Source organism: Grammomys surdaster, unplaced genomic scaffold, assembly GCF_004785775.1.
Source record: "Grammomys surdaster isolate TR1022 unplaced genomic scaffold, NIH_TR_1.0 137, whole genome shotgun sequence".
Classification (NCBI taxonomy): Eukaryota; Metazoa; Chordata; class Mammalia; order Rodentia; family Muridae; genus Grammomys; species Grammomys surdaster.
In genome coordinates, this window is record NW_021604595.1 from 3,274,725 (window position 1) to 3,300,186 (window position 25,462).

At 44.2% G+C, this 25,462-nt stretch overlaps 1 protein-coding gene and 1 non-coding gene across 2 annotated transcripts in view; one reads left to right on the top strand and one right to left on the bottom strand.

Annotated features, from left to right (window-relative positions):
* The window catches only part of Kif13a (kinesin family member 13A), a 180,360-nt gene that overhangs the window by 10,887 nt on the left and 144,011 nt on the right, over nucleotides 1–25,462 (top strand). The gene's annotated exons all lie outside the window — the stretch shown is intronic.
* Nucleotides 15,471–15,576, bottom strand: LOC114617687. Its single transcript, XR_003710839.1, has one exon. It is a non-coding gene; the product is annotated as a U6 spliceosomal RNA (small nuclear RNA).

A 25,462-nucleotide genomic window follows, 5' to 3' on the forward strand; every position in this document is an offset into this window, starting at 1 on the left:
TCTTTCTTTCTTTCTTTCTTTCTTTCTTTCTTTCTTTCTTTCTTTCTTTCAAAGAATAAGTTGTTTTCTGTTTGTTGTTAATTATATGTATGTGTATGGTAGTCTGTGCAGGTATCTGAGGAGGCCTGAAGAGGGTGCCAGATGCCGTGGGTCTGGAGTGATGGATGGTTGTGAGCCCGTGGACATGGTGCTGGTAATGAAATCCTCTAAGAGCAATCCATGCTTTCAGCTAACCCTGGCTTGTGTTGTTTCTGAGGGTTTCGTTGCAGCCCTACCAAACTGTAACTAATCCCTCATATTTCTACACTTGATCTCAGCCAAAAATCAGAAGTGATCCCCACTACTCTTTACTGTCTCTGTTATGGGATGAACTCAGGGTGTTTGTATGTGTGCTTGCGCCTCTACTCTGGTTTATATACTTTTTGGACAGTGTCTCACGTAGCCTGGGCTAGCTCTGAGCTCTCTCTGTGTAGCCAAGGCTGGCTTGAACTTCAGAGCCTACTGCCTTCACTTCCTGAGAGCTGGAATTACAGGCCTTTGTCTTTTTTCTTCCTTAAGCAGGTTGGAGGTTCTGGTTCCCTGTGGTCTTTATGAGTCTGGTCTGTAGGTATGATGAGCTTTGCTGCTGTCGGGCTCGAGGAAGGCATCTGTTTGCTGTTCTCTTGCTTTTCTTTTTTAGACATGGAATGGGTAGGGAGCTTCAGAGGAAAGGGAAGCGTTGCCCTTTGCAGTTGACTTTTTTGTTCTGGGTCTGAGAGACTGTCCCTAGACTGTACACCCATTACCAGTGACCACAGACAATTCCCATCCCTCAAGCCGGGAGACTCAGAGGAGAAGCAGGGCAGGTGAATGGTGATGAGCTATGCAGGCATTCTGTTTTGAATACTTTTATGCATAGATTTATCCTGAGCTCTGGGTGTAGCCACAGAGCTTTATGTGGTGTGTTGCAAAAGGAAAAAAAAAAAGATAAAAAGAAAAAAAAGCCTTTCAAAATACTTACATTTTAATGTGTAGTTTAATGAAACAGTCCAAAATCAGTGCTCTTCCTCCCCACCTACCTCACTAGCTCAGCTAGATGGAGAATGTTGAAGGATTTGTAGCTGAGGGCGGGCGCAGAGATAGCTCAGCAGCTAAGACGCTTGCTAATCGCTCTGAGTTTGTTTGCCAGCATGTGTGTTGGGCAGAAAACAGTCACCTGTCACTTCTGTTCCACGAGGTCTGAGGTTCTCTTCTGGTCCTCTGGGGCAACTACATATACATGGCATATGCTCACACAGACATAAACACATACACATAAATTAAAAACTAAAAACATGAGGGGCCAGAGTGGCTTCAGATCTTCCAGATGATCTGAGTTTGGTTTTCCAAGACCCACTTCAGACAGCTCACAGCTGCCTGGAACTTCAGCTCCAGTGGAGTGTGATATCTATGACTTCCCTGGGTACGTAAACACATGTACATGCCCCCACACAGACTTGCACATACATGTAATTAAAAATAATATGTCTTTTAATATACAATTAAAATTAGAAACACACACACACACACACACACACACACACACACACGTAGTTCTTGCAGAAGGCCAGAGTTTCATTTCTAGCACATCGGTTGGGTCACAAGTGCCTGTAACTGGAGTGCTAGGTGATGTGATGCCCTCTTCTGGCCTCTATAGGCACCTGCACCCACATGCACATAAAGGCTCAGATACACAGCAGATACATACATTAAGAAATCTCCAGATTTATAGTTGAAGTCGTGCTGAGAGGTTTTTAATGGTGTAGGGTTTTGGTATTGGCTTGTCTTTTTGTTCTCCACCCTTAACTGCCTCTGTGTAGTTACCTGAAGTGCAGGACTCAGGTACAAATTAGAATTCGAAGAAAGAGTTGTTGTTAACATGGAGGAAGGTCCTGAGAACTCTCCCCTGGAGGCCATTGCTTTCCAGAGGCGGGGTGGAGTGGAGGTAGGGAGCACGTATCAGGGTAATGATGTTCAATTCAGCAGCATGGAGCCAGTGTAAAGGTCTGAGGTTTTGATACAGAGTTACAAAGGGAGGGCAAATAGGAAACTTTAGCGTGGTAATGCCTGTTTGAGAAGTTGTCTGGAGACTTGAAGTGTTACTGGCCGTACTGGTCAGGTTGGTTAGTATTTACCAGTCTACATTTTTGTAATGAGTTACGAAGTGGAGATGAATTTTCCAGAACTGCTGCTCTACTGTTACCCTAAATAATGTTTTTCTTTTTAATATTCTCTAGCCATGTCGTTATTTAGCCAGTTATTTTCTCCTCCAAGATTGACATCCAGCTATCCTAGGTTTTCAGACCTGAGAATGAAAACAAAACAAAATAATAACCTCAAACCACTAGAAATAAAACATAAGTGTTTTCTAACTTCTCTTAAATCATTCCAAATAAGCAGCATTAAGACAAAATAGCCATTTGTCTTGAGACCTCCCTAACTAAGGGGCAGCTTGGTACCAGGGGAAGGGGTTAAACTCAGAACTTAACACTGGCTATTTTACTTTTATTGAATTTTAAAATTTATGACTTTTTTTTGGAGACATGGTGTCTACCTCATCCCGGCTGTCCTGGAACTCAGTGCATAGGCCAGGCCAGCCTTGAACTCCGAGATCATTTCCCTCTGTCTCCCAAGTGCTGGGACTAAAGATGTGTGTCCTTTTATTGAAAAATTTGGCACATTAATTTTTCTTATCTCCTGGAGACTAAAGGGAACATTAGTATAGGTTACCCTGGACAGTGGTCTGCAGTTGGATTCCCCTGATGTCTCTGAAGTTTAATGACCAGAAGAGTTTTGAGTTTCTTAGATTCTATGGGTCCTCTGGCTACTCCAGAGCACAGAAGGCTAGAGGATTTTACAGGCTTAAAACATTGACCAGTAGAATTCAGTGGTGAGTGTCTGTGGTCTCAGCTACTCAGAAGGCTGAGACAGGAAGATTGCTGGAACCTAGAAGTTAGAGGCCAGCCTAGGTTTAAAAACAAAACAAAACAAAGGAAAACAAACAAACAAACAGACAAAAACTGACCGAGGAGTTGCCTGTATTTTGATCTATATTGAATTTTATTTTACAATTTTACATTTTCTTGTTTATTTTCTGTGTATGTGTCTGTGCACATAGAAGACAGTCTAAAAGAGTCAGTTCTCTCTTTGCATCTGAGGGACTGAACCATGGTCATCCACCCTGGTAGTTCCTCTCCACACTGAGCCATATCCCTAGCCCATTGGCTTTTCTAAACAGCAGACTATCTTTCTCTGTGTAATTTGGCACATCGAGTAAATCCATCATTTTCAAAGTTACCTTGAGCAGAATTTTTTTAAAAATTTAAATTATTGTAAGCTACCCTGGACATCCCTTGTTGAAAATGCTGGGGACTGGAAGTATTTCAGCCCTTGACTTTGTCGAACTGTGGAGTATTGATGTACACATGACGAGGTGTCCTGGGGGTGAGGTCTAAACACTAAATTGATTTGTTTCATCTATACTTCATACACGTAGCTTGCAGGTAGTGATGCAATATTTTCAGCGCACATGTGAGCTGCTTGTGACCTGTCTCATGGGACTTTTCCTACGTGGGACACAGCTGCCCTCAAGAAGTTTTGCGTTCTGTGGGATCTTAGATTTTCAGATGCTCAGTCTGTATCTGGACCTGCATCCCTACCCCATAAGGAGAAACTCCATGCTTGTCTTTCGAAGCGTCGCTGTAGAGATTGGGCTGTAAGTAATTATGCTATGGCGTGTGGGACATGTGTGACAAAGTTGCACATTAGCCATGTGTAAGCTCCTGTCATTGTGTCATGTACAGATGTGACCCTTGACAACCACACGGTAGTTATAAAAATATCCATACAGAATAAGCAACTTTACAGTTCTAAGTTGGATGGTATTCATAGCCCTCCTTACCACATGCAGCTGTCTGGTCCAGGAGTGTGGACTTGGGAGGCAGGCGGCTTCCCTATAGCTGGAAAATCCAGACAAAACCTTGACTTGACTCACCATGCCTCAGTTTCCAGGGCTGTGTGGAAGAATGGGAATACAGACAGGAGAGGGCTCTGAGACAGGCGTGTGTTATTTTTACTTCCCTGGAACACTCAAGGATGGCTGGCCCAGCTTTGCTTCTCCTGTGGCTTCTTATTCATTTCAGGTTTGAGCAAAGAAGTTCCTCTCTAGTACCTAAAAGTAGCAATTAAAAAAAAAAGTCTTAGGGAAGTATAGTGTGACCCGCTACTGTAATCCTAGCACAGGGGCAACTAAGGCAGGGGAGTTGCTGCCAGTTCAGGGCCAGCTTAGGCTTTATGATGAGACCCTGCCTCAAAATAAATAGAGTCTCATGGTTTTATCTGTAGGTGTTTTCTGATGACCTTTCAGTTTAAATGAGGCATGCCTTTTTAAAAAAAAAAAAAGGCTTGTTTTGTTATTTTTAATTATGTGTATGGGAATATACTGACTGGCTATCAGTGCCTGTGGAGGCTAGAGGCATTGGGTCCCTCTGGAGCTGGACCTCCAGGTGATTGTTAGCCCCCAGATGTGGCTTAGCCACCCAGCCTTCTCTCTAGCTCACAACATGCATGTGTTTTAATGGGGTCTTCAATCAGGCACGTCCCACTTTTCAGCTAAAAAGATACCGTGCACATGGCTCCCTTGAACGGGCACAATGTGCTTTGAGAGGGAACTCTTTATTTATGGGTGTTCCCTGTCTCTTGGGCGGTTGGCAGTCATCCATTTAGTGAAGAACTTGTATCTGGAATCTGCGTCACCTGTGGGAAGAAGTGTTCTATGTGTATGCATAAAGAGTGAAGCTGGGTGTGGGGGCGCTGCCCCAAAGATGGTGCAGGGGAAATTTCAGCGCACCGCAGCTTGTCTGGTTTTTAGAGTACTCTACACATGCATGTGGTGGCCTCCCCTCCCCTTTGCCATGTGCATCATCTTGGCTGCATTCAAGCTCTGTGGTTTTGTAACCGAGGAGCCCAGGTGTGCTGGCTAGTATTTTTGCTTGTTTGTTTTTGTTTTGTTTTGGTTAACTTGACACAGGCTAGAATCATTTGGGAAGAGGGAACCTCAGCTGGGCCCGAAGGCAAGTCTGTGGGGGAATTTTCTTGATTAAATAGATGTGGGAGGACCAAATCCACTGAAGGAGGTGCCACTCTTGGGCAAGAGGTCCCGGGAGGTTTAAGAAAACTGAGTAAGCCATGAGGAGCAAGCCAATACTCTGCATTCCTCCATGACCTCTGCATTAGCTCCTGCCTCCAGGCTCTTGCTCTGACTTCCCTTCATGAAGGACTGTCAGCTGTAAACAGAAATAAACCCTTTTGTACCCAAGCTGCTTCTGTTTATGGGTTTATCACATCAACAGAAACCTAAGGGATAGAACAGATGTCTGGCTCTGTTTGCCCCCTTCTCTCACTGAGTTCCTCCCTTTCACCTTAGAAGCAAAGAGAGAACAAGATGAGGAGTTGGGGTAGAGGGTAGAGGGCAGGACATGGAAGGACGAGTGATTAAGGCTGAGAGGTCTGGCTCTAGGAAGTGAGGCTGGCTTGTGCCTGGTCCTGCCGCTAACAGAATGAGGTGGCTGCAGTATGCCTTAGGTGACCATGGTTTTCAGATCAGAAAGAGAAAGCCTTAAACATCATCCTTACTAATTAGTGGCCAACCAGAGCCTGTCAGCATCCGGTCTAGGCACGTCGTGGGGAACGCACGACTGTGTTTGCACGGCCGGATTCTGAGAGGAGATCCCATGGTGGTGTGGAAGTAAAGGAACTTATACGCCTCCCAAAGTTTGTCTGCTTTGACGACTGGCTGTCAAAACCAAATTAATCAAACCGTAATCTCTGACTTACACAGTGGGGTCGTTGCTAGCCGTGGCCAGGGAGGTTAGTGACGGGAACCCCTCCCCCAAGCCCCTCATTTGCTGAATTCTGTATACTCAGGTCAGCACCAGAGTCACGTGGGAATACTGAGCAGATAGGTAGAGCCACTGAATATCCATGCACCCATTTATTTGAACATTGCTGCACCTCTTCAGACACATGGCCAAGCCCTGTTGCTTGAATAAAAGACAGTAACCCGTTCTATGAGAGAAGAGTCTCCTCTTAGAACTGCTGGCAGAGGGACTCTCTTCTGTTTTCCTTTTCCTCCAGCAACTGGAACATAGTGCATAGTAGGTGTCTTTCCTAGATGCTTTGTGATGAAGTACAGTAAGCCCTGCCGATGCTGTGCCCGGGACCACAGGTCTGCGGTGTGGTGATCCTCAGACTGTCACTGTGGTTCTTCATCTGAGTGTGGGCCTTCTGAAGCCTCTAATTTCTGCATTAGATTATTACATAATAGCGGACTCTGTGCTGTCGTGTGGCTTTTGGGATCATAGCAGTGTGGAAGGCTGGTAACTGTGCCTCCCTGAGCTTTCGATGGTACTGGGGGTTGGATCCAGGGTCGTGTGCATGTTTGGCACGCTCTCCTGCACTGAGCTAGCTGGAACATGGCAGTACAAATGTAGCTCTAGAGCCTAATCCCATTGACAATCACTGCTTTGGGCTGACAGGCAGAGGCTGTCACTGCTTAGCACTCCATGACACAAGTGATGGTTATTCAGCCAAAAGGTCACGAAGTCTTTGGCAGGAGTTCACATGGTAAAGGTTTACTGACTGCACGGTCTACATGGCAGCCTTTGCTTGAGGTTTATACAGGAATTTATAGGAGAGAATTGTGCTCTAGGCAAAGTCATGAAACCAGGAATTCATGTCCAGGAATGCCCCTGAGTCTGTGTCGCCTTCCGACCTAGGGGTGATATGTGGTCTCAGTCTTGTTGGGGCAGGGGCTATACCAGTCTGCCTTTGGCATTCCTGTGAGCCTCCCTTGTCATGGGAAGAGAGGGAAAGCATTGAGAGGAAAGAGAGATACTGGCCAGTTGTCAGCATCTCCAGCTAGCATCACCCAGAGTTGTTGCCTGTGAATATTATGGCCATCTTCCTCCTGGGGGATGAGGGCATATCTGGGCACCCCACCCTACAGTTCCCAAGTGGCAGTTCGATCTCTGCTGTATATGGTACTTGGAAAGCAAGCTTGTCAAATCTTTATGTTCCTGTCTGGAGCATGTGAACAGTGATGTTCCTGAACTTGTTGATCTCCTGGTCATTCTCAGCATTGAGGAAAATTCTCAACACATCCAAGAGTGTACATTGACCTGGAAGTCCCATGAGGGTGGCATGCTGCAAGGATAACTTAGAATCTGTTCGTATTTGTTTTTAAGAAAGGTCTTGGTAGACTTTGTCAGGTCTTTATCAGTGCTTCACAAAGTTGGTCATGCATAGCTTTACGTTTTATTTAACGACCCCTTGACAGTAAGTCGCTGGTGATACATCATACAGTGGTTGCCAGATATGAGCTGGAAGTCACAGCAGGAGGGCAGATGACTGTGGCTGGCCAGCTGAGAGCAGGAAACCACACCACACCTAGAGAGAGCTCCAGAAAGTAAAAGTTGCTAGGAGCCCGGATGCTGGTGTAACTTCGGAGACTAAGCAGGTGTCTTGGCTCCTGGGATCTACAGAATCTTTGTTACAATGTTTTTTATTGTTTCTCTCTGCCTGAGACAAATTTGGTTTCCCATTCTTTCTGGGTGATTGAGTTGGGTTCTTTCTGTCTTCTCTTATCCCGAGCACTTTTTAAATGCTCTAATGGGTAGATGAATGAAATGGCTCTAGTTCTGCCGTTGTTCGTGGTTGGGAGTCAAACCGTGGTTTCCTGCACGCAGTCAGTTGTTATTGTTGTTGTTGTTATGCTTAGTCCTAATGATGTCTGTTGCTTTTTACTTACTCATAGTTAACATCTGCCCGTGCAGGGGAAATGCCTCCCTCTCCCTCTCCCTCTCCCTCCCCCTCTGTCCCTCCCTCCCTCCTTCCTCCCTCTCTCTCCCTTCCTTTGCTTAAGCAACTTCTTTGTTTTTTTATGTCGTTTATTCTCATTATAAACACGGCAGCTGTTCACCTTTGAAAACTTACAACATGTAGGTTAGAGATAAAATATGCTTTTCTCATCAGACTGTCAACACTTTAATGCATTTCCTGGTTGGTGTATAGTAATTTATACCACTGGGATGCATAACTCCTTTCTTAAAGCTCTGGAAATGGTTGCTATGTGTACAGCCTCTAGGTACTCTGTGCTGGAGATTTAGTCTGAGCACAGTTCCATCTTGCTGACGTTTTCTCTCACTCTTGTGTTAGTATCTCCTGTCTGTAAACTTTCCCCTTCAGACTACCTTGCTTCTGAGAAAGTCTTCCTACCCCAAGGGAGCCCAGCATCTGCTAAGCCAGTCTAGGTCCTGTTAGACTATTCAGTTTTCTGTTGCTCGTCAGTGTTAGGAACACTAGCAAGGAACTGGACCACCTAGGTGAGACTCTCAGTACTTGACCTTGCTGAAGCTGGGTGACCTCGGGTGAGCTGCTTCCACTCCCTGTGTTGTTCCCTGTAACTTTAAGTCAGCTAGATACAGCGCTCCATGGCAGCTTCTTTAGTGACCGATTCTGCATGAGAGTCAGAGCCCTACGACAGGGGGATTACACAAGTGGTAGAATAATGGGAACAGATTCCTTGAAATTACCTCTCACAATTATCAAGGTAGGAGGATGCAGTCAGGTGACTGTGCCTGGTCCATGTAGAAACCTCAGGCATGTCATGTACTTAGAGCAGATGCTCTGTTTATTAGTCACCTTCTCTTTGATTTAAGTATTTTTTATTTTTTTTAGTGTGCACAGATCTTCATTCTTGTCCCACAAAACTCTTTGTCTTTCCCTTCCTTTCTCTACATTTTTCCTGTCCTCCATCCTTTGTCACTTTGTCCTCCTCTTCTCTTCCTTCCTCTTCCTCTCCCTCTTCCTCCCCTCTCCTTCTTCCTTCTTCTCTCCCCCCTCTTCCTCTTCTCCTCTTCATTTTTGAGACAGGGTCTCATATAGCCCTGGCTGGCCTTGATCTCCAAGTCTAATAACGTTGGGCTCCTGATCCTCCCAAGTGCCGGGGTTCAGGTGACCTTAACCGTGCCCAGCTTGAGTGTGTTCTTAATTGTGTTCCTCTAGCTAGTCCTCAGAACTTTTGATTTATTCACTGTCAAAAAAAAGTCATGTTCCACAGTCCTGAATACTTACTGTTTCAAAAAAATATATCCTTTTAGTGGGGAGAAAACAAAACAAAACAAGAAACAAACTCCAAATGGGCACACCAGGCCATTTCCCATGTATACCCAAGTTGTAGTGTGGGACCACCTTAGAGGAAATGAAAAAAATTACACATAATTTTCATGAGTTAACATAGATATTTTTCATTCATAAAACACTGATGGTTTTCATTCATAATTTCCATGAGTTAACACTGATGGTTTTCATTTTAGCTTCACCTCTGTTTTTTTCACCTATGTAGGTACAAAATTTTAATCCTGTACCAAACTAGCAGTTTAAAAAAAATTACATTAATTTACATATGTGTGTGTGTGTGTGTGTGTGTGTGTGTGTGTGTGTGACATGGCACACCTGTGGAGGTCAGAGGACAGTGTACACCACCTGCATCCCAGGGATTGAACCTAGATGTCAGGCTTGGCAACAGGTGCCTTAACCAGCCACTTCTCTGGGCTTGTGGAGTTTGTGTTATTACATTAATTTAAAGTTTGTGCTAAAATGAATGTATCTGTTACTATAACGGTGAGTCTAAAATAAATGAACAGGGCCAACCAAGCTCTATGCTGGGTCAGCCCCAAGAGTCGGCATGGAAGGCATCTTGGGTTGCCCTGGAAACGCCCACTAATGATGCACACTCAGATAGCTTTGTTTTGAGTCACTAGTAATATTTTCCCCCTTTCCTGCTGCTAAAAAAAGAATGGAACTTTTGACTCAGTGAAAGCTATGTGATATTTTGTAAAGACCAGGGACCAGAAGTCTGGGTTCTCTGAATAATTGCCGAAGTTCTGGCTATTGAAATGGCCTGCTGGAGATGTGACAAGGGACAAGATTTCTAGTCTCCCCACATTATTTTCGTATTTGAAGGCTGTTCTTGGATAGTCAAGTTTCAGAGGGTTTGTGTGCCTGGCCTCAGTGGACACATTTCTTCCTCCTTTCCCTCTCCCCCTCCCCATGTTCTTCCATCTCTTTTCAATACTAGGGATTGAATATAGAGCTGGTGGATGCTACAGAAACATTCCACTTGTGAGTCCTCCCTACTTATTGATTGATTCTTAATGTTAGACGGTCTGACTAAATTGCCCACACGCTTCTTGAACTTAAAACCTTCCTTCTCAGCCTCCCAAGGGCGGGGTTGTCACAGTGTACCACCCATTGTGATGACAGTGACATTTCTTTATCACCAAGTTATATTTGTCTAAATAGCTAAAGATTCAGCACAACGTAGATCGATCCAACCCAGCGTGGAGAAGTGTTAAGAGGAAGTTCATCAAGGATCCCAGGAAGCCTTTCACTGAGGGCGCACGAGCTTCGGCGGGTGACTCTGTCATTCCTAGAAAGTGTTTTCTAAAGCACACTTAGATGGGATTAAATAGAGCCAGATCTGGAGCTGTACAGATGGCAGTGTCCCCTACGTATCAATGTGCACACAAAATTTGCCTAGAGTGTCATCTGCCTGCTTCTATTCACTTCCCAACAGTTCCTGAAAATGCTTCTTCCTCTTTGAGAAAGCAGCATGGCTGTCTCTGTGGAACACCTGCCCCCTACCCCACGTTTTATTTCTTATAATAACTGACACTCCCATAGATTTTATACATTTGTTTTTCTTTTATTTTACCCCAGCCGCCCACTCAGTAATTTTATTACGATCGTCATCATCGTCTTCCTATAGTATAGAATATAAGGTACAGAGAGCCGTACCCTCAGCTGATGGTGAGTCACAGATAAGATTTATTAGGCTACCTTTGCAGGCCAGCAACCGATCACAGCTTGTGAAAACTAGAAAACTAGACTTACCTGAACATCATTGGCATTTATTATTTTTTTTAAGTTTTATGTTCTATAAGAATTAATGGGGCAGCTACAATGCAGGCGGTTTAAACCGAATGAAAGGAATTAATGGAGCTGACTTGCCCTACCCTCAATAATTAGGTCCTGGGTAATAGACTTTCAACCCAACTTTATTAACGTGTTATTTACCTAAGCTAAAACACACCCATTCAAGGGTGGCCTTCTTGAGTTCTTTCAGTTGAGTGCACCCGGTATTGCCAGCGTCAGGGTATTGAATGCTGCCACCACCCAGGTGGTTTCTGGGACCTGAGTCATTGGTGAAGCACTTGTCATGTAAAAAACTCTCCACTCAATGTAATATTGTCCTCTCTTCTTCTCTCATTCTTGAGCATGCTCAGTTTGTCTCCTGCTCCTTCACTCTCTCATCCCACCATCTCTCTTGTGCTGGCAATTGAATCCTGAAGTTTGCACATCCTGGATGCACTTCTCCATTGAGCTACAGCCTCAGCCTCAAACAGCTTCTCCTGTTTCCCTTTCCTTCCCTTCCCCTTCCCTTCCCCTTCCTCTTCCCCTTCCCTTCCCCTTTCCCTTCTCCTCTCCCTCACTCTTCCTTTTCTCTCTCTCTCTCTTTCTTTTCTTTCTTTCTTTCTTTCTTTCTTTCTTTCTTTCTTTCCTTCCTTCCTTCCCTCCCTCCCTCCCTCCCTCCCCCCTCCCTCTTTCTTTCTTTCTTTCTTTCTTTCTTTCTTTCTTTCTTTCTTTCTTTCTTTCTTTCTTTCTTTCTTTCTTTCTTTCTGACAGAGTTTCATGTATCCCAAGCTGGCTTTGAACTCACTATGTATCTGGCCTTTAAACTCACTATGTACACCAACCTGGCCTAGGACTCACTTTGTATCCCAGGCTGGCCTTGAACTCCTGACCCTCCTGCCTCTACTTCCCAAGTGCTGAGATTCCAGATACACACTATCACAGAAGTCCCTTCCTGTTTGTCTGGGTCTCAGCTTGGTGTGGGAAGAACACTCTTTGTTATCCAGACTTCCTGGCTGCGTAAACTCTGTGGGATGAAGATCGTGTCTGTGTGCCATGAGCAGGGTAGCAGGTAAAGGGACAGGGAGATCTGCAGTCCCAATAATCAACCACATCCACATAAGAAGCTTTGGGGCTGACAGATAACGTAAGCCTCATCCATCAGTCACGTTGTCGTTAATAAGCCAATGGCAGAAATCGAACGTGAGTCCTGCAGGGGCGAGTCCAGTTGTGTGGACAGCTGTCGGGCTGCTTGGGTTTTTCTCCTAACTGATGGAAGCCTAGAGGGAAGGGGAATTCATTGGGCAGAATGGAAGTCATCTCATGGTTCCCTGAAGCTCACATGGAGACGCATGTTTCAGTCCTCCACTTTCCTGGTGTGGTTGCTCCCAGGGCTGGGTTGGGGTCCTTGTGCTATGGAGGGTCCTGTCACACCCATCTGTGGACGCAATCCACTCCTCCTCATCCTGATTGGCTCATCACATCAGAGAGGCTCACCGCTTCCCACCCCCAGACGCCATTTTCCTCTTCGGACTCTCGCTGCTTCTTCTAATGTCTTCTCAGCATTTCTAGGAAAACCATGACCAGCTTTCGAGTTTATCGCCATATGGTCAGCTCCCACAGAAGAAGGAAGAACTCACCAGTGGACGATTGAACTTCCTTAATTGTTTGTTTCCACCTAGTTACAGGGCAAGAAAATAAAAAAGATAATGCCGGCTGAGTCTAAACCAAAATGCTTAGGGCCGGAAGTGTCTCAAAGTTTGGATTTTTTTTTCTCAGCTCTTTAGATGTTTGCTTGTGTGCGGAACGAGATAGGAATGGGAGCCGTGTCTGAATACGACACATTTATGTTCACATATACCACACAAACCCTAAAGACAAGTTTTCTAGAAGACAGTCTCACTGTGTAGCCCTGGCAGGGTTGGAACTCCGAGTAGACCAGACTAGCCTCAAACTCACAAAGATGCCTCTATGTGCTAAGATCCCAAGCTGACCTTGAACTCCCTATGCTGGAATCAGAGGCATGTGCCACCATACCTGGGCTCACACTATTTTTAGTCTTTTGGCAGTCCTAGGAATGAATCCAGCGCTTCATCTTTGTGAGGCAAATGCCTTCCTCCTGACCTCCAGCCCCAGCCAAGTGCCTGCATAGTGACTGTGACCTGTAGTCCATGAGGCCAGGCGCCTGAAGCTGAAGGTACAGCCCAACTGTAGAACAGGTGCTTCACATCCACAAGTCGTGGAGTTTTGATCCCTAATGTGAAAAAAAAAAATAAAAAGTTAGGGATTTCTGGAGCACTTCAGATTTTGGATTATGGGTGCTCAGTCAGTAGTACTCTGAGTTTATCTTTTGGTGAGGACATCAGTGAGGACCCCTCAGCTTCTGATAGAAGCTTCCTTGCTGTCTCTACTCCACTGTTCTAGGGCGGATGCACAGTATGTGTTTCTTACACTCCTTGGACTGTCTCTGGGAGTGATAAATGGAAATGTCCCTAGGGCAGGGTATAGCTCAGTGGTAGAGCACTTGCCAAGAACATACAAAGACTTGGTTTAATCCCTACTATTCCAAAAATATATTTTATTTATTTTTTATTTTATGGGTATGAGTGTTTTGGTTTCGTGTATGTAACTGCTCCGCACGAGTGTGCTTGGTTCTGGGTGGAGCTATGAAAATTGTCTGGATCCCCTGGAACTGGAGTTATAGATGGTGGTAAGCCAATGTGTGGATATTAGGAACCAAAGCTGGGTCCTCTGCAAGAACAGTAAGGCTCTTCACCACTGAGCCTTCTCCAGCCCTGCTGAGAGGTAATAATCTAACATGCCCACTGGGGAAAGAGAGGGGTTTCTTTACACCCTACCCCAACTATAACTGGTGGTCCTTCAGCTAATATCATCAAAGGTTATTTCTCTAAAATGGCCATTTATTTGTTGGCTAACCTGGTCCCATTTGTAAAGGTCATTTAGACTATAGAAAGAAGAAAAGCTACTTGTGCAGGGGTGGGTTTTGCTTAGCAAGTGTCTTAGTTAGGGTTTTACTCCTGTGAACAGGCACCATGGCCAAGGCAAGTCTTATACAGACAACATTTAATAGGGGCTGGCTCATAGGTTCAGAGGTTCAGTCTATTATCATCAAGGCAGGGGCATGGCAGCATCCAGGCAGGCATGGTGCTGGAGGAGTTGAGAGTTCTACATCTTCATCTGAAGGCTGTTAGGAGAAGACTGGCTTCCAGGCAGCTAGGATGAGGGTCTTAAGCTCACACCCTTAGTGACACACCTACTCCAACAGTGCCACACCTCCTAATAGTGCCACTCTCTGGGCCAAGAATATACAAACCATCACAGCAAGGCATATTGATATGTCATTTTTAGTTGGGTTATGTCTGCAGATATGGGGAGCCACAGGCGGGTTCATCAGTGACCCCATCAAAGCAAAACGGGAAATTATTTTTCACGGCTCCCCACTCAAGAATGCTTTATTGGTTTTGTTTGTTTTGTTGTTGTTGTTGTTTTAAAGGCACATTTTGTCCGTGAGTACTACCTTTTCCTTGAGATGCTACCTGTTGGCAACTCTCACCCCCTGAAGGCTGAAGAGCCACAAATGCCACTTAAAACAAATGCATGGTATGGCTGCCCCTCCTGTCAGACTTTCTTGAAGAATGTGTTGGGTAGTGGAAGCAGAGGGCTTTTATTCAGTGGGGACAGGGATTACAGATGCCTCTGACCTTCACACTGAGGCTTCTGTTAAGGTGGGGTTTAGTAAATTCAGTTAAAAGTGACTTCCCCCACTGAATGATGAGCTCTTTGCTTAAACAGACCTTGTTGAGAAAGGCTTGTTTGGAGTTGTTTACTCTGCCTGGCTGTTTCTAGCCAGTTTATTTTTCTAAGAATACATTCTTTCCTCTCCTCTCTTCCAACCCTTGACTCTCATGTGCTTATACAGAGAAACATCTGGTATTCTGAGAATTTTATTTTCGGTGGCCAGTTGAATAGTTTATAAAACATTTTGTGTGGCATCTCCTTCCAGATATAATACAGGGCAATCGATGGAGGCAAGCAGCTGCATAGAAGGTGCCTGAGTCTGTGAAGGGTATGGCTGAACACATGCGACTGTATCGTAGACCCTCTGAGGAGGCTTCTGGCAGCCTACCACTTTGGCTTGCCATTGTATGCCTAATATTAAGGTGTCCAGTCAGCACATGTTGCTCCTTGTGCAGTGACCTTGTGAGGTGACACAATGACCTAGTGACCTAGTAAAATGTGCTGATATAGTAATTTGTTTTTAGTTTTATTGTCTTATTTATGTGCATGGATCTGTGTGCATGTGTGTGTGTGTGTGTGTGTGTGTGTGTGTGTGTGCGCGTGTGCGCGCGCGCAGTGCCCATGGAGACCAGCAGAGGAGAGGGCAGAGCTGGAGTCATAGGGCATAGGAAGTACTGCGATCTGAACTCAGGTCCTCGGCAAGGATGGCAAGCCCTTAACCTCAGAGTTGTCTCTAGTTCCTTGTTCTGCGTACCATCCTTGTACAGGGGCCATGCTAATCTCCTCTGTATTTTTTCAATTTTAGTTATGTGCAGCCAAAGTGAGCACTCTAGCTCCTTATTTTGTGTGTATAGTGACCTGTATAAGAATCTGGTAAAGCCTGATCACAAATAGTAAATTAATTAATCAATAGTAATCAATCAATCAATTGATTGACTGATTAGAGTTTTCAAGTCAGAGTTTTTCTGTGTAGCCCTGGCTGTTATAGAATTCTCTTTGTAGACCAGGCTGGCCTCAACCATCAGAGATCCACCTCCTTCTGCCTCCTGAGTGCTGACATTAAAGGTGTGCACCACCTTCGACCAGCGCGCTATATACGTGTGTGTGTGTGTGTGTGTGTGTGTGTGTGTGTGTGTGTGTGTGTGTGTGTGTGTGTGTGTGTGTGTGTGTGTGTGTATGTATATTTATATATATATATATATATATATATATATATATATATACTTTTTTTTAAAAAAAAAAAAAAAACAGGGTGTGATGAAAGGCTAAGCTGGCTTTCAACTTGCTGGGTAGCTAAGGATAACCTTCCATTCCTGAGTGCCACATTCTGGGATTACAGGTGTATGCTACTGTACAAGGGCTTAAATTTTTAAAATTTAGATGTAAGTGATACAAAAATGTTAGAATTGTTTATATAGTTACAGTTGGATCTTTACAGTTAACTAGTGAATATATTGATGGTTAAAAAAGGTTTAGTGTTTAGGGGAATAAAAGAAAATGTTTGACAATAATGAGATGGAATAAATAAAATTAAAATATGAGAATGAGTTGCACAAGAGAAATTAATTAGGGCCATCATAGTTTATGTTGAAAGTAAAGCTGAAGGAATGAGTTTAAATTCTCTGATTTTTAAATACGAGAGTAGTTGATTTAAAAAAAAAAGTATTCTTAGACTACCCAAATGCAACCCTTGCCTTCCAAAAATCAAATAACAGCTGTTCTGTATTTATAGAAAATACTTTACTATTTATAGCTTGTGAACTAATGTTATAAGCAACAACCATGTATTTTTATATTTATAGGTATTTTATTTAACAATTTCAGATATTCAAAGCTCTCATAATACGTAGGTTTTAGAAAGATAATTGTGTGTAGTCAGATGCATACTTCCTGAGACTGTACAAATATAGACATCATTGTTTTTAACATTAAAATCTCTGTCTTTTTTTTGGAGGGGGATCCTACATGAGGAGGTCAGAGGATAACTTGTAAGGGTTAGTTCTCTACTTTCACCATGCGAGACCTGGGGGAGTCAACACAGATTATCAAGCTGAGCGGCGGGCACTTTTACCCACTGACCCATCTTGCGTGCGTGCGTGCGTGCGTGCGTGCATGGGTGGCTTTTTATGGGTTGTATGCACATACCTGCAGTGTCCAGAAGAAGGCATCAGGTCTTCCTGGAACTGGAATCACAGTGTGAGCTGCCCATTGTGGTGCTAGTTACTGAACCCCAGTCCTCTGCAAGAGCAGTATACAATGCTTAACTGCTGAGCCATCTCTCCCCAAATGTATACACATTCTTAAAAGACTTTGGACCAAGCCCTTCTGCTGAAAGGAACGCAAGAGCAGAGAGATAAAATAAAAATTCAGAGAAGCTTTTAGAAACAAGTTAGTTCTTTAGGGAGTTGGAAGACTTTGGGTTGGCTTGCTGTTCTTGCCAGGATCACAGATGAAGTGACTGTCACCTGAGACAAGTGTCAGTGGCTAAACGTGGTTGACTCTCACCTTGAGCGAGGTTGAAGTGTAACTACAGAAGCTACAGGCTTGGCAAACGGTGGTGTCTGTGTCACTAACAATATTCTGTGTCTTCTGTGTCCGTATTGGGTTACTGGCCAGAAGGTGCTTCAGTAGCAGGGTTTGGTGACAGCCTTTAGAGCCACCTTTGGAAATGTCTTCTGTGAATGTTTTCTAGAGGGAGGCGGGCCATAGCCTCAGGCTGAGCTTTTGAGACTACAGTGAACTTCTCAGCTTTTCAGCAACATTGGAGAGGATGGAATGGGGTGGAGTGGGACCGGAAGTCACTAGACCTGGCTGTTGTGTTGACTGTTACACACCTCCTAGATGCATCTGTTGTGATAAATATGACTTTTCCTATATTATGGAGGGATAGCTTGCTTTCCTGTTAGCATGCTAAGGTTCTTGCATATTGGGAGCACACTACAGATTTCTTATTTCCATCTTGGCTGTTCTTCTGAGGCTAAGGACAAGGTAGAAAATGGGAAAGGCTCTCTCCTACTTAATTTGTAAAGAGGTGGCCTCTTTGTGATTCCTCCACACAGGGGTGAGACTCCAAAGCAGAGTGAACACGCTTGTTTTGTCTTCACTGGGGATCTGTTTTAAAGGTGGCACGAAGCAGCAGTTAAAGCAGAGGCCCTGGCAGCAGATTGCATGACCTCAGGACTGACATTTTAATGCTGAGTGACTCTGGGCAGGTTGCTTGTCCTAACCAGGCCTCAATTTTCTCATTTGTAAATGAAAATGTACACGTGGGTACAAGGTTAGGTGAGGTTCAATGCTCAAGTGCTTGGAGCAGAGGCTGGTGCTGGCAACCACAGGGACTTATTAGCATGCAGCACTTTTGATTTAATCAACAGTGACTGAGCTGAGGAATTCCAGAACTTAGGAAGCTGATCCAGGAGGATTCTGGGATTTCATGGCCAGCCTGGCTACTGGGTGAGACTATGTTCCAACCATCTACACTGCCCGAAACAAACAAGTCCACGTTTCCCCCCATGTTGTTAGCCAAACAGCCAAATGGTAATGATTACACCTTGGTGTACTGAAGTGAGACAACATTGACCAGAATGGATTCTTTATGCATTACATACAGTGTAGCAAACCTGTGTTTTATGTATTCAAGGAAAACATTTGTTCAAGTATATTTCTTTATATAAAGAAGTGGATGTTAGAGAGAAGGAAAAAAAAAACAGCGGATGTTTGGCAAAATGTGGTGGGAGGAATGCTCCTTCATATTTAGTCATTTATTTCCAAACTTATTTCTTCCAAAAATTATTCCTTTTTAATTTTAATTATGTGCATGTGAGCGTGGGTGTCCACAGAGGCCAGAGTTGGTCCCCTAGGGCTGGAGCTCCCAGCCGGTGTGAGTGTTGGGAACTGAACTTGGGTCCCCTGAAAAGCAGGCAAGCCTTTAGCTGCTAAGTGTCTCCCCAGCCCCGATGATGAGCAGTCTAAAAGTTTCAGAAATCAAATGTTCTCTCATTGGGTTTCTCGGGTTATTTGTAAGTATCCTTATGTATTTTGATGTTACATTTGTTTTCTTGGCTTTTTGGCAGTAATGAAGTGTATTTGAGCAGGAGATAGAGATAGGACAAGTGCCACGAATTCAAGGCCAGCCTGGGCTACCAAGTGAGACTGTGTCTCAAAGACACAAAAAGAAAAGTGCCTCTTTGAGAACTACTAGGTAAATAATAACGAATCCCCAAGATCAAGAGAGATACTACTGCATTATGATTTTTCAGGTTCCCAACTATGGAATGGATAAACCATTTATTAAGATTCTATGGGGGTGGGGCTAGAGAGATGTCAACAGTTGAGAGCATTTGGCAGCTCTTCCAGAGGACCTGAGGTCAGCCAGTACCTGCATGAGGTGGCTTATAGTTAACCACCTTTAACTTCTGCTGTGAGAAATCTTAACACTCTCTGCAGGCACCATGTGCACACATACACACACACACACACACACACACGCAATAAATCTTTAATTAATAAATAAAGGCATAAAATTCTGTGGGCACTCCTAGCAGGTAACATATAGGAAAGGAATGTATACAGTGTTTTTCTGTCTGCCTCTGCTAGAGTATCAGAAAGTAAATTTGACCATCGAGAGCCTTAATCACGGGCGCTTTATTTGGTAAGTCATTAGCAAGTCACTTTATCACAGAGCATGCATTTCACGAGTTCTATTTTTATATCTTCTGTCTCTCTAACCAAACATGAAAGTTTGCCTTCGGATCCATTCAAATCCCCTCTCACTTGTAGGAACTGAATCAGTTTGCTCTAGGCTTTTCTTGTACTTAAAGTGAGGAAGCAAAGATTTTCAATTTCATGTTTACTGAGCTCAAGAGAAAAGAGCCCATACTCTACTCTGGGAGCCTCTGCCAGATGTAATTTACATTTGAAAAAAGGATCACAAAGGGAGGAAAACAGAGGGAAACAGTGGCTGCTGACTCTGTCCTCCCTGCAGACTGTGATGTCCTCCCTGCAGACTGTATCCCCAGGAACTATTTGGGTCACTCCTTTTTCATTTTCAATAGATGGTTGAGTTATGAATGGCCAGTAAATTGGTTGTAATTAATAATTGTTTTAGTGCAAGGCTTGGTTGAAGAGGAGAGCCAGCCAAATAGTAAATTTGGGAAGGTATTTTTGCAGGAGATGTGTCATGATAGTAGACTGTAGAAGCCATGGTAATTATCCATATCAAAAGTCCAACAGCAGCGATCTCATTTTGGCCCACTAGCTTGTCATTCCTTAGGCACTGAGAAGCTTGGTTTTTTTTTTTTTTTTTTTTTACAGTTGTGAAGTGACAGGCTCTTGTGTGTGGTGTGTGTGTGTATGTGTGTGTTCCAAGGAAGAGAGTTCATATGCTTTTGTTAAGATCCCAAATCTTAACACAATTATAATTATTTGGTTTTCACAGATCTAGAAAACTAAGAAATTAGTGCCAGGGTATTTTCTGGTTAGGCTTTGAAGCACATTTTTCTATTTTTATCTTACCCACCTTCCTTAGGAGGCATGAACTGAGAGCCAGTATTTAGAGTCTCTGTCTCTGTTTGAGGTCTCAGAGTTGTTTGTATTAAAATGCTGGAATGTATCAGTAGTTACCTGTGACGTCTGCAGTCTCCCTGTGGCCAGAATTGAGATGTTATGGGTGGCTTTAACTCATACGGAAGGCCTCTTTGTTTACCACAATCAATACAAAGCAGAGGCTTCCCCAAGCTCTTAGTATGTGATCTGTCTCACTAGTAATTAACTTAGCAGTGAGTGATAGTACACTCTGGTGACTTTTTCCATAAAGATTTACACTTACAGCCACCTGGGCACGATCAATTTTTTTCTTCTACACAAAGTATTTTTTTTGGCCCAGGGGAGACAAATGCAAATTTTTAATGAGCTGTGGTTATTGGAGGCTTCGAAGCTGAGGATCTTCCTGGTGTCTATTCTTCATTCATCCCTCCATTGTGTTGCCTATGCAACGTGTGTGTTCACATTGATCATAGCGTAAAGAGAGCAAGAAGCTAGGCTTGTTGACTTATGTCTGTAAACCCACGCTTGGGAGACTGAGACAGGATGGCTGTGAGTTTAAGGCCAGCCTGGGCTAAATAGTTCCAGGTCCAAGGATAGACAGCCTAGGATATAGTTTAAAACCTTGTCTCGAAGAAAAGGAAAGAAAAGAAAAAAAGCCAATCCCAAAGTTAACTATTTGTTGAGAAAATACCCCACTATGGATTTTGAAGAATCCATGCTTTTTCACCTTTCAAAGAACCCACACTCTGACCTGCTCTTGTCAAGCCCTAATATGTTACAAAAGAAGCAAAGAGGATCTGTGGTCCATCCTGCAGTCAGCATGGGGACAGTCTCCATCCCAGCACTTTGGGAGAGCAGGTTAAACATATCAGGTCATGCAGTTGTTATAAATTAAGCATATGCTTCCTAAGAATGTTATCAAATACAGAAGATTAGTGAACAGTGGAGTTTTTGGAAATTTGAAGTTAAGAAGAAACACAAAACCAAGTCAAAGTAGATAACCTTAGCTAATATTGAATTTGGTTCCCTTTTAAGTCGATGTCTCCAATATGAAACTATTTAAATCTCCTTTATTTTAAAGCTTTATGGAATAGTATTTATCTCTGTCGTAATAAGGCTATCCTGTGGCACTCTGACACCACAGCTCCTTCAGGAGTTTGGCTGTCTCCACAGCCACAGGGACTCATCATCCCTGCTGGGTGCAGGCCCTGTGTGCAGCTGCTTCCGTGTAGCCACTGGTCCTGTTCCCTATACCGCCCCACTCACTGCTCTGTTGATAAGCCTAATAAACTCATTGGTTCCCCTGAGTGGACTTCTGTGGCATCCCATCTTGGTTTGTCATTGAGACCTTAGAACACTGAGACATTGTCAACACCTTCCCAGGAGAAGGACCATCTGCTGCAGGCTGATACAGGGGTGTGTAGTTTATACACTGTTTTAAACTGGTGTGTGTGTGTGTGTGTGTGTGTGTGTGTGGTGGGAGTGGTGGGAATGGTGTCCATATCCTTAGTTTCTCAACTTCATGCCCTTCCAGTGTACCTGTGAAAAGCAAAGGGATTTGGGAAATGTATGTATTTTTTGTTTTTTATAATCCTGATCTTTACAACTTAACTGTATTTTTGAAAAAAAAAATTGCTGGTAGTGTGTATGTGTGTGTATGTTGTATATATGTGTGGAAACGCCATAGTGCATGCGTGGAGGTCAGAGGACAACTGTGTCCCTAGCTTTATGTGAGTTCTATAATCTTAACCCAGGTCATCAATGTTTTATCTCCTGGTGCTGTGGCACCCCCCTTGCTTGGTTCTGATTTCCGTGCATTGTGCATGTGTGCATGCAAATATGTAAGGTGAGGCAGTTGTGGGGTGTCTTCTGTTGATGGTGGGTGCCTTAATCCCATGGGTCAGCTCTCCCTGAAGGGCTGGTGGCCAGCTGAGCTGTAGCCAGGCTCTCGTCTCTGGCCCCACCCACAGCATTAGGAACACCAGAGACTGCAGTCACACCTGGCTCTGTATGTGGGTGCTTGGGATCAGAACCCATACTTTCACGCTTAGCCACGGAGTCATTGCCTCGGCCTCTGATTTGTCTCTTTTAAAAAAGGAATGAAATTGTACTTCGAACCCTTGCCGCTGCTTGTTTGCTCAGCCTTCTTTTCAAACAAGTATTTATTTAGATTAGCTTGTAACCTTGGTCAGACTCGCTTATAAATGTGGTTTAAATACTGTTTTCACTTTCTTTACTATAATTAGACCAGAGTTAGTGAATCAGGCTGCCTGAAATACAGCAAGAGTGAACCAGCTCTCTAATGGGTTTATGAGGAGAATATACTTGAGTTACCTAATGGACCCCATCCTTGAGATGCTAATTTAAAGCTTGCTGCACAAGCCCTAGCCAATTAAAAAGTTTGTCATTAAAATCTACAGGAATTCTTGTTAGAGAGAGAGAGAGACTTGAAATGTAAATAATTGTTGTTTGCCATCACGTTAATTATGTGACTGGAAGCAAAGCCCTGCTCACACAGCCTGCTGTGAGTCTGTTCTGGAAAAACCATCCACTGAGGCTGGGAATGGGAAGGAGGAGTGTCTTAGTTCTGCAGGTGCATCTTGGGAAACGGGGATGGGACAGAGAAAGGATGTGTGATTGATCTTTGACCCCTCTGAGGTTGATCTGCTGGTTCACTCAGAGTATCTTTTCCCCAGGGTAAAATCAGCTGGACGGTCTCATGTTGTCTGTAACACATACTTTGCACGCTCTAACCCCTTACCACTTGGGGGGTTTGCAAACCTGCAGAATTGGCCCGCGTTGGGAGCCCATTAGAACATGTGGGTGCTCCTGTCCCACACCAGGTGTGCTAAATTAAAACTCAGGATTTTAACACACTCCAGAGCAGTCTGCACGCTCCATTCTGAGAAGCACGGCTCTGGGCTCCTTGATGCTTTCTGGTGTTCTGTTCTTTTTGCGTTTTGGAGACGGGATTTCTCATATAGCCCTGGCTAGCCTTGAGCTTGCTATTAGCTGGGCATGGCCTTGAACTTCTGATCTTCTTGCTTCTACCTCTGGAGTGCTTGGGGGCTACAGGGGTGAGCCACCATGCCCAGTCCTTAATAATCTTTTCAGAAAACAGCACCCATGGTGGATTTTCTCTTCCTTCTTTCCTGTTGCAGTGCAATTGCTTTTTAAAAAATGCTTTATTTTTGTTAAGTGTGCGTGACTCTGTGTGTGTGTCTGTGTGCATGAGTATAAGTGTTTGCTTGTGCTTGTGTGTGTACCTGTGTGTGTACATGAGTGTATGTATATATGTTTGTGCTAATGTGTGTGTGTGTACCTGTGTGCAGTACCTGAAGAATAAGAAAGCATCAGATCCTTTAGATCTGGACTTACCTGACATGGGTGCTGGGAACTGACCCTGGGTCTTCTACAAGAGCCCTAAGTGCTCCTATCCGCTAAGCCATGTCACCAGCCCCTCCACTGCCATGTTAAATAGGTTTCTCTAGTTAATCAACTCATGGCCTTCTCTCCAGTCTCCTCACTCATAAATGAAGATAGTACTTTAGTGTTCAAAGATTAAAGGAGTGAATGTAGAGTTCTTAAAACAGGTCAGAGCAAAGTGTTCGTCGTCTTGGTCTCTGTTACTTTCTTATTAACTATTAGCGCCACCATCACTGCTGGCACTACGTGACCAATGCAAGTCGCAGGTTCTTGTCCCAGAAAATGCTCACTGTGAGTACAAGTAATAACTGTAGTGGTCCCTCAACAACAGTCAAGTCTCCCCATGAACGCAGATGACTCCCCAGATAATTCACCCAACTTCTGAAAGATGGTCATCTTTATATATAGATGTGTGTGTGTGTGTGTGTGTGTGTGTGTGTGTGTGTGTGTGTGGTTATGTACACATAAGTGCAGGGCTTCTTAGAGGCCAGAACAGGGCATTGGATTCCCTGGAGGTGGAGTGACAGGTAGCTGTGAGCCACCCAGTGTGGGTGCTGGAGGTTATACACTACTCTTCTAGGGAGGCAGCAAGCACTCTTTTATTTATAGATCTTAAATTGAAGATAAAGGTTTTTCTCCATATAGTATCTTCTGATCACAGTTCCCCCTCCCCTGATCTCCTCTCCAGATCGTTGGTACAGCATGGTAGCCCAATGCCTGGCTAAAGATGAAGGGAATAGTCTATGTCACTTCCACCACGGAATGAAAGAGGTGGGGTGCCGTAGAACAGTGTCTTCTGCATAAAACAGCCGTCGTCTTCATCAAGAGGTGCCTGAGGTAGACTTATTAAACGAGACAGTCTCTCAAAGAAGGAGATGGAGGTGGTCACTGGATCCCTCACCTGAGGTCTTGGCCATTTCCTCCTGCACCTCTTGGCCATTTGTATGTGCTTCTGCCCTACTTGCATGTGGTCACGTGGTCTCTGAAGCTGTTAAGGTGTGTAGACTGAAAGATTAAAGAGGGTACGCCATCTCTGCAGTTAGGGGGAAGTCAGCATCCATGCCGAGTGGTGTGGCTACCTTGGAGTCACTCATGCCCTCTAAGGAAACCCAGTAAACTCATTGGTTCCCAGAGTTGGGCTTTAGTGCAGTGAACCGTTGGTTTGTTGAGAAATGTATGTCTCAGAGAAGTACTCAGGATCCAGTCTTAGTCAGGACTTTGTTGTTTGATGGAAGTCATTGTTTCCTTATCAAGGGAGCCCTGGCCATGCCAGGATGGCAGCGAGTACTTACAGTCCCCAAGCCTGGGATCTGCCCAGCTTGGCATTGGCTAGTGGTGATGACTTAGGACATCATGTACACGTGAAGAAAATCCAGCTGAGAAGCTGTTAGTGGTCACCTGTGAGTGTGTGGAGTACCCCTAACACCTCGGTGAGACGCCATTTCAAACACATGCACTCAGACTCTTAAAGATCTGTTCAGTGACAGCCCATGTTGAAGGGATAATCAGCTCAAATAGAACGGCCTCAAGGGGCTGTTATAAATGCAAACGAATCAAATCCAACAAATCTCTCTGTTGTATTGGATGAAGTACACCCCCTCCCCCCTACCACTTTGCTGAATACTAGATTTCAGGGATTGAAACATCTGTTTGCAAGATACACCCAGAATGCCTTATGTCTTCCTTGCAGGAAACGCTGTCTGCAGACGTCTTTTGTTAACTCTTGTTAATATTTGTAGCAGAT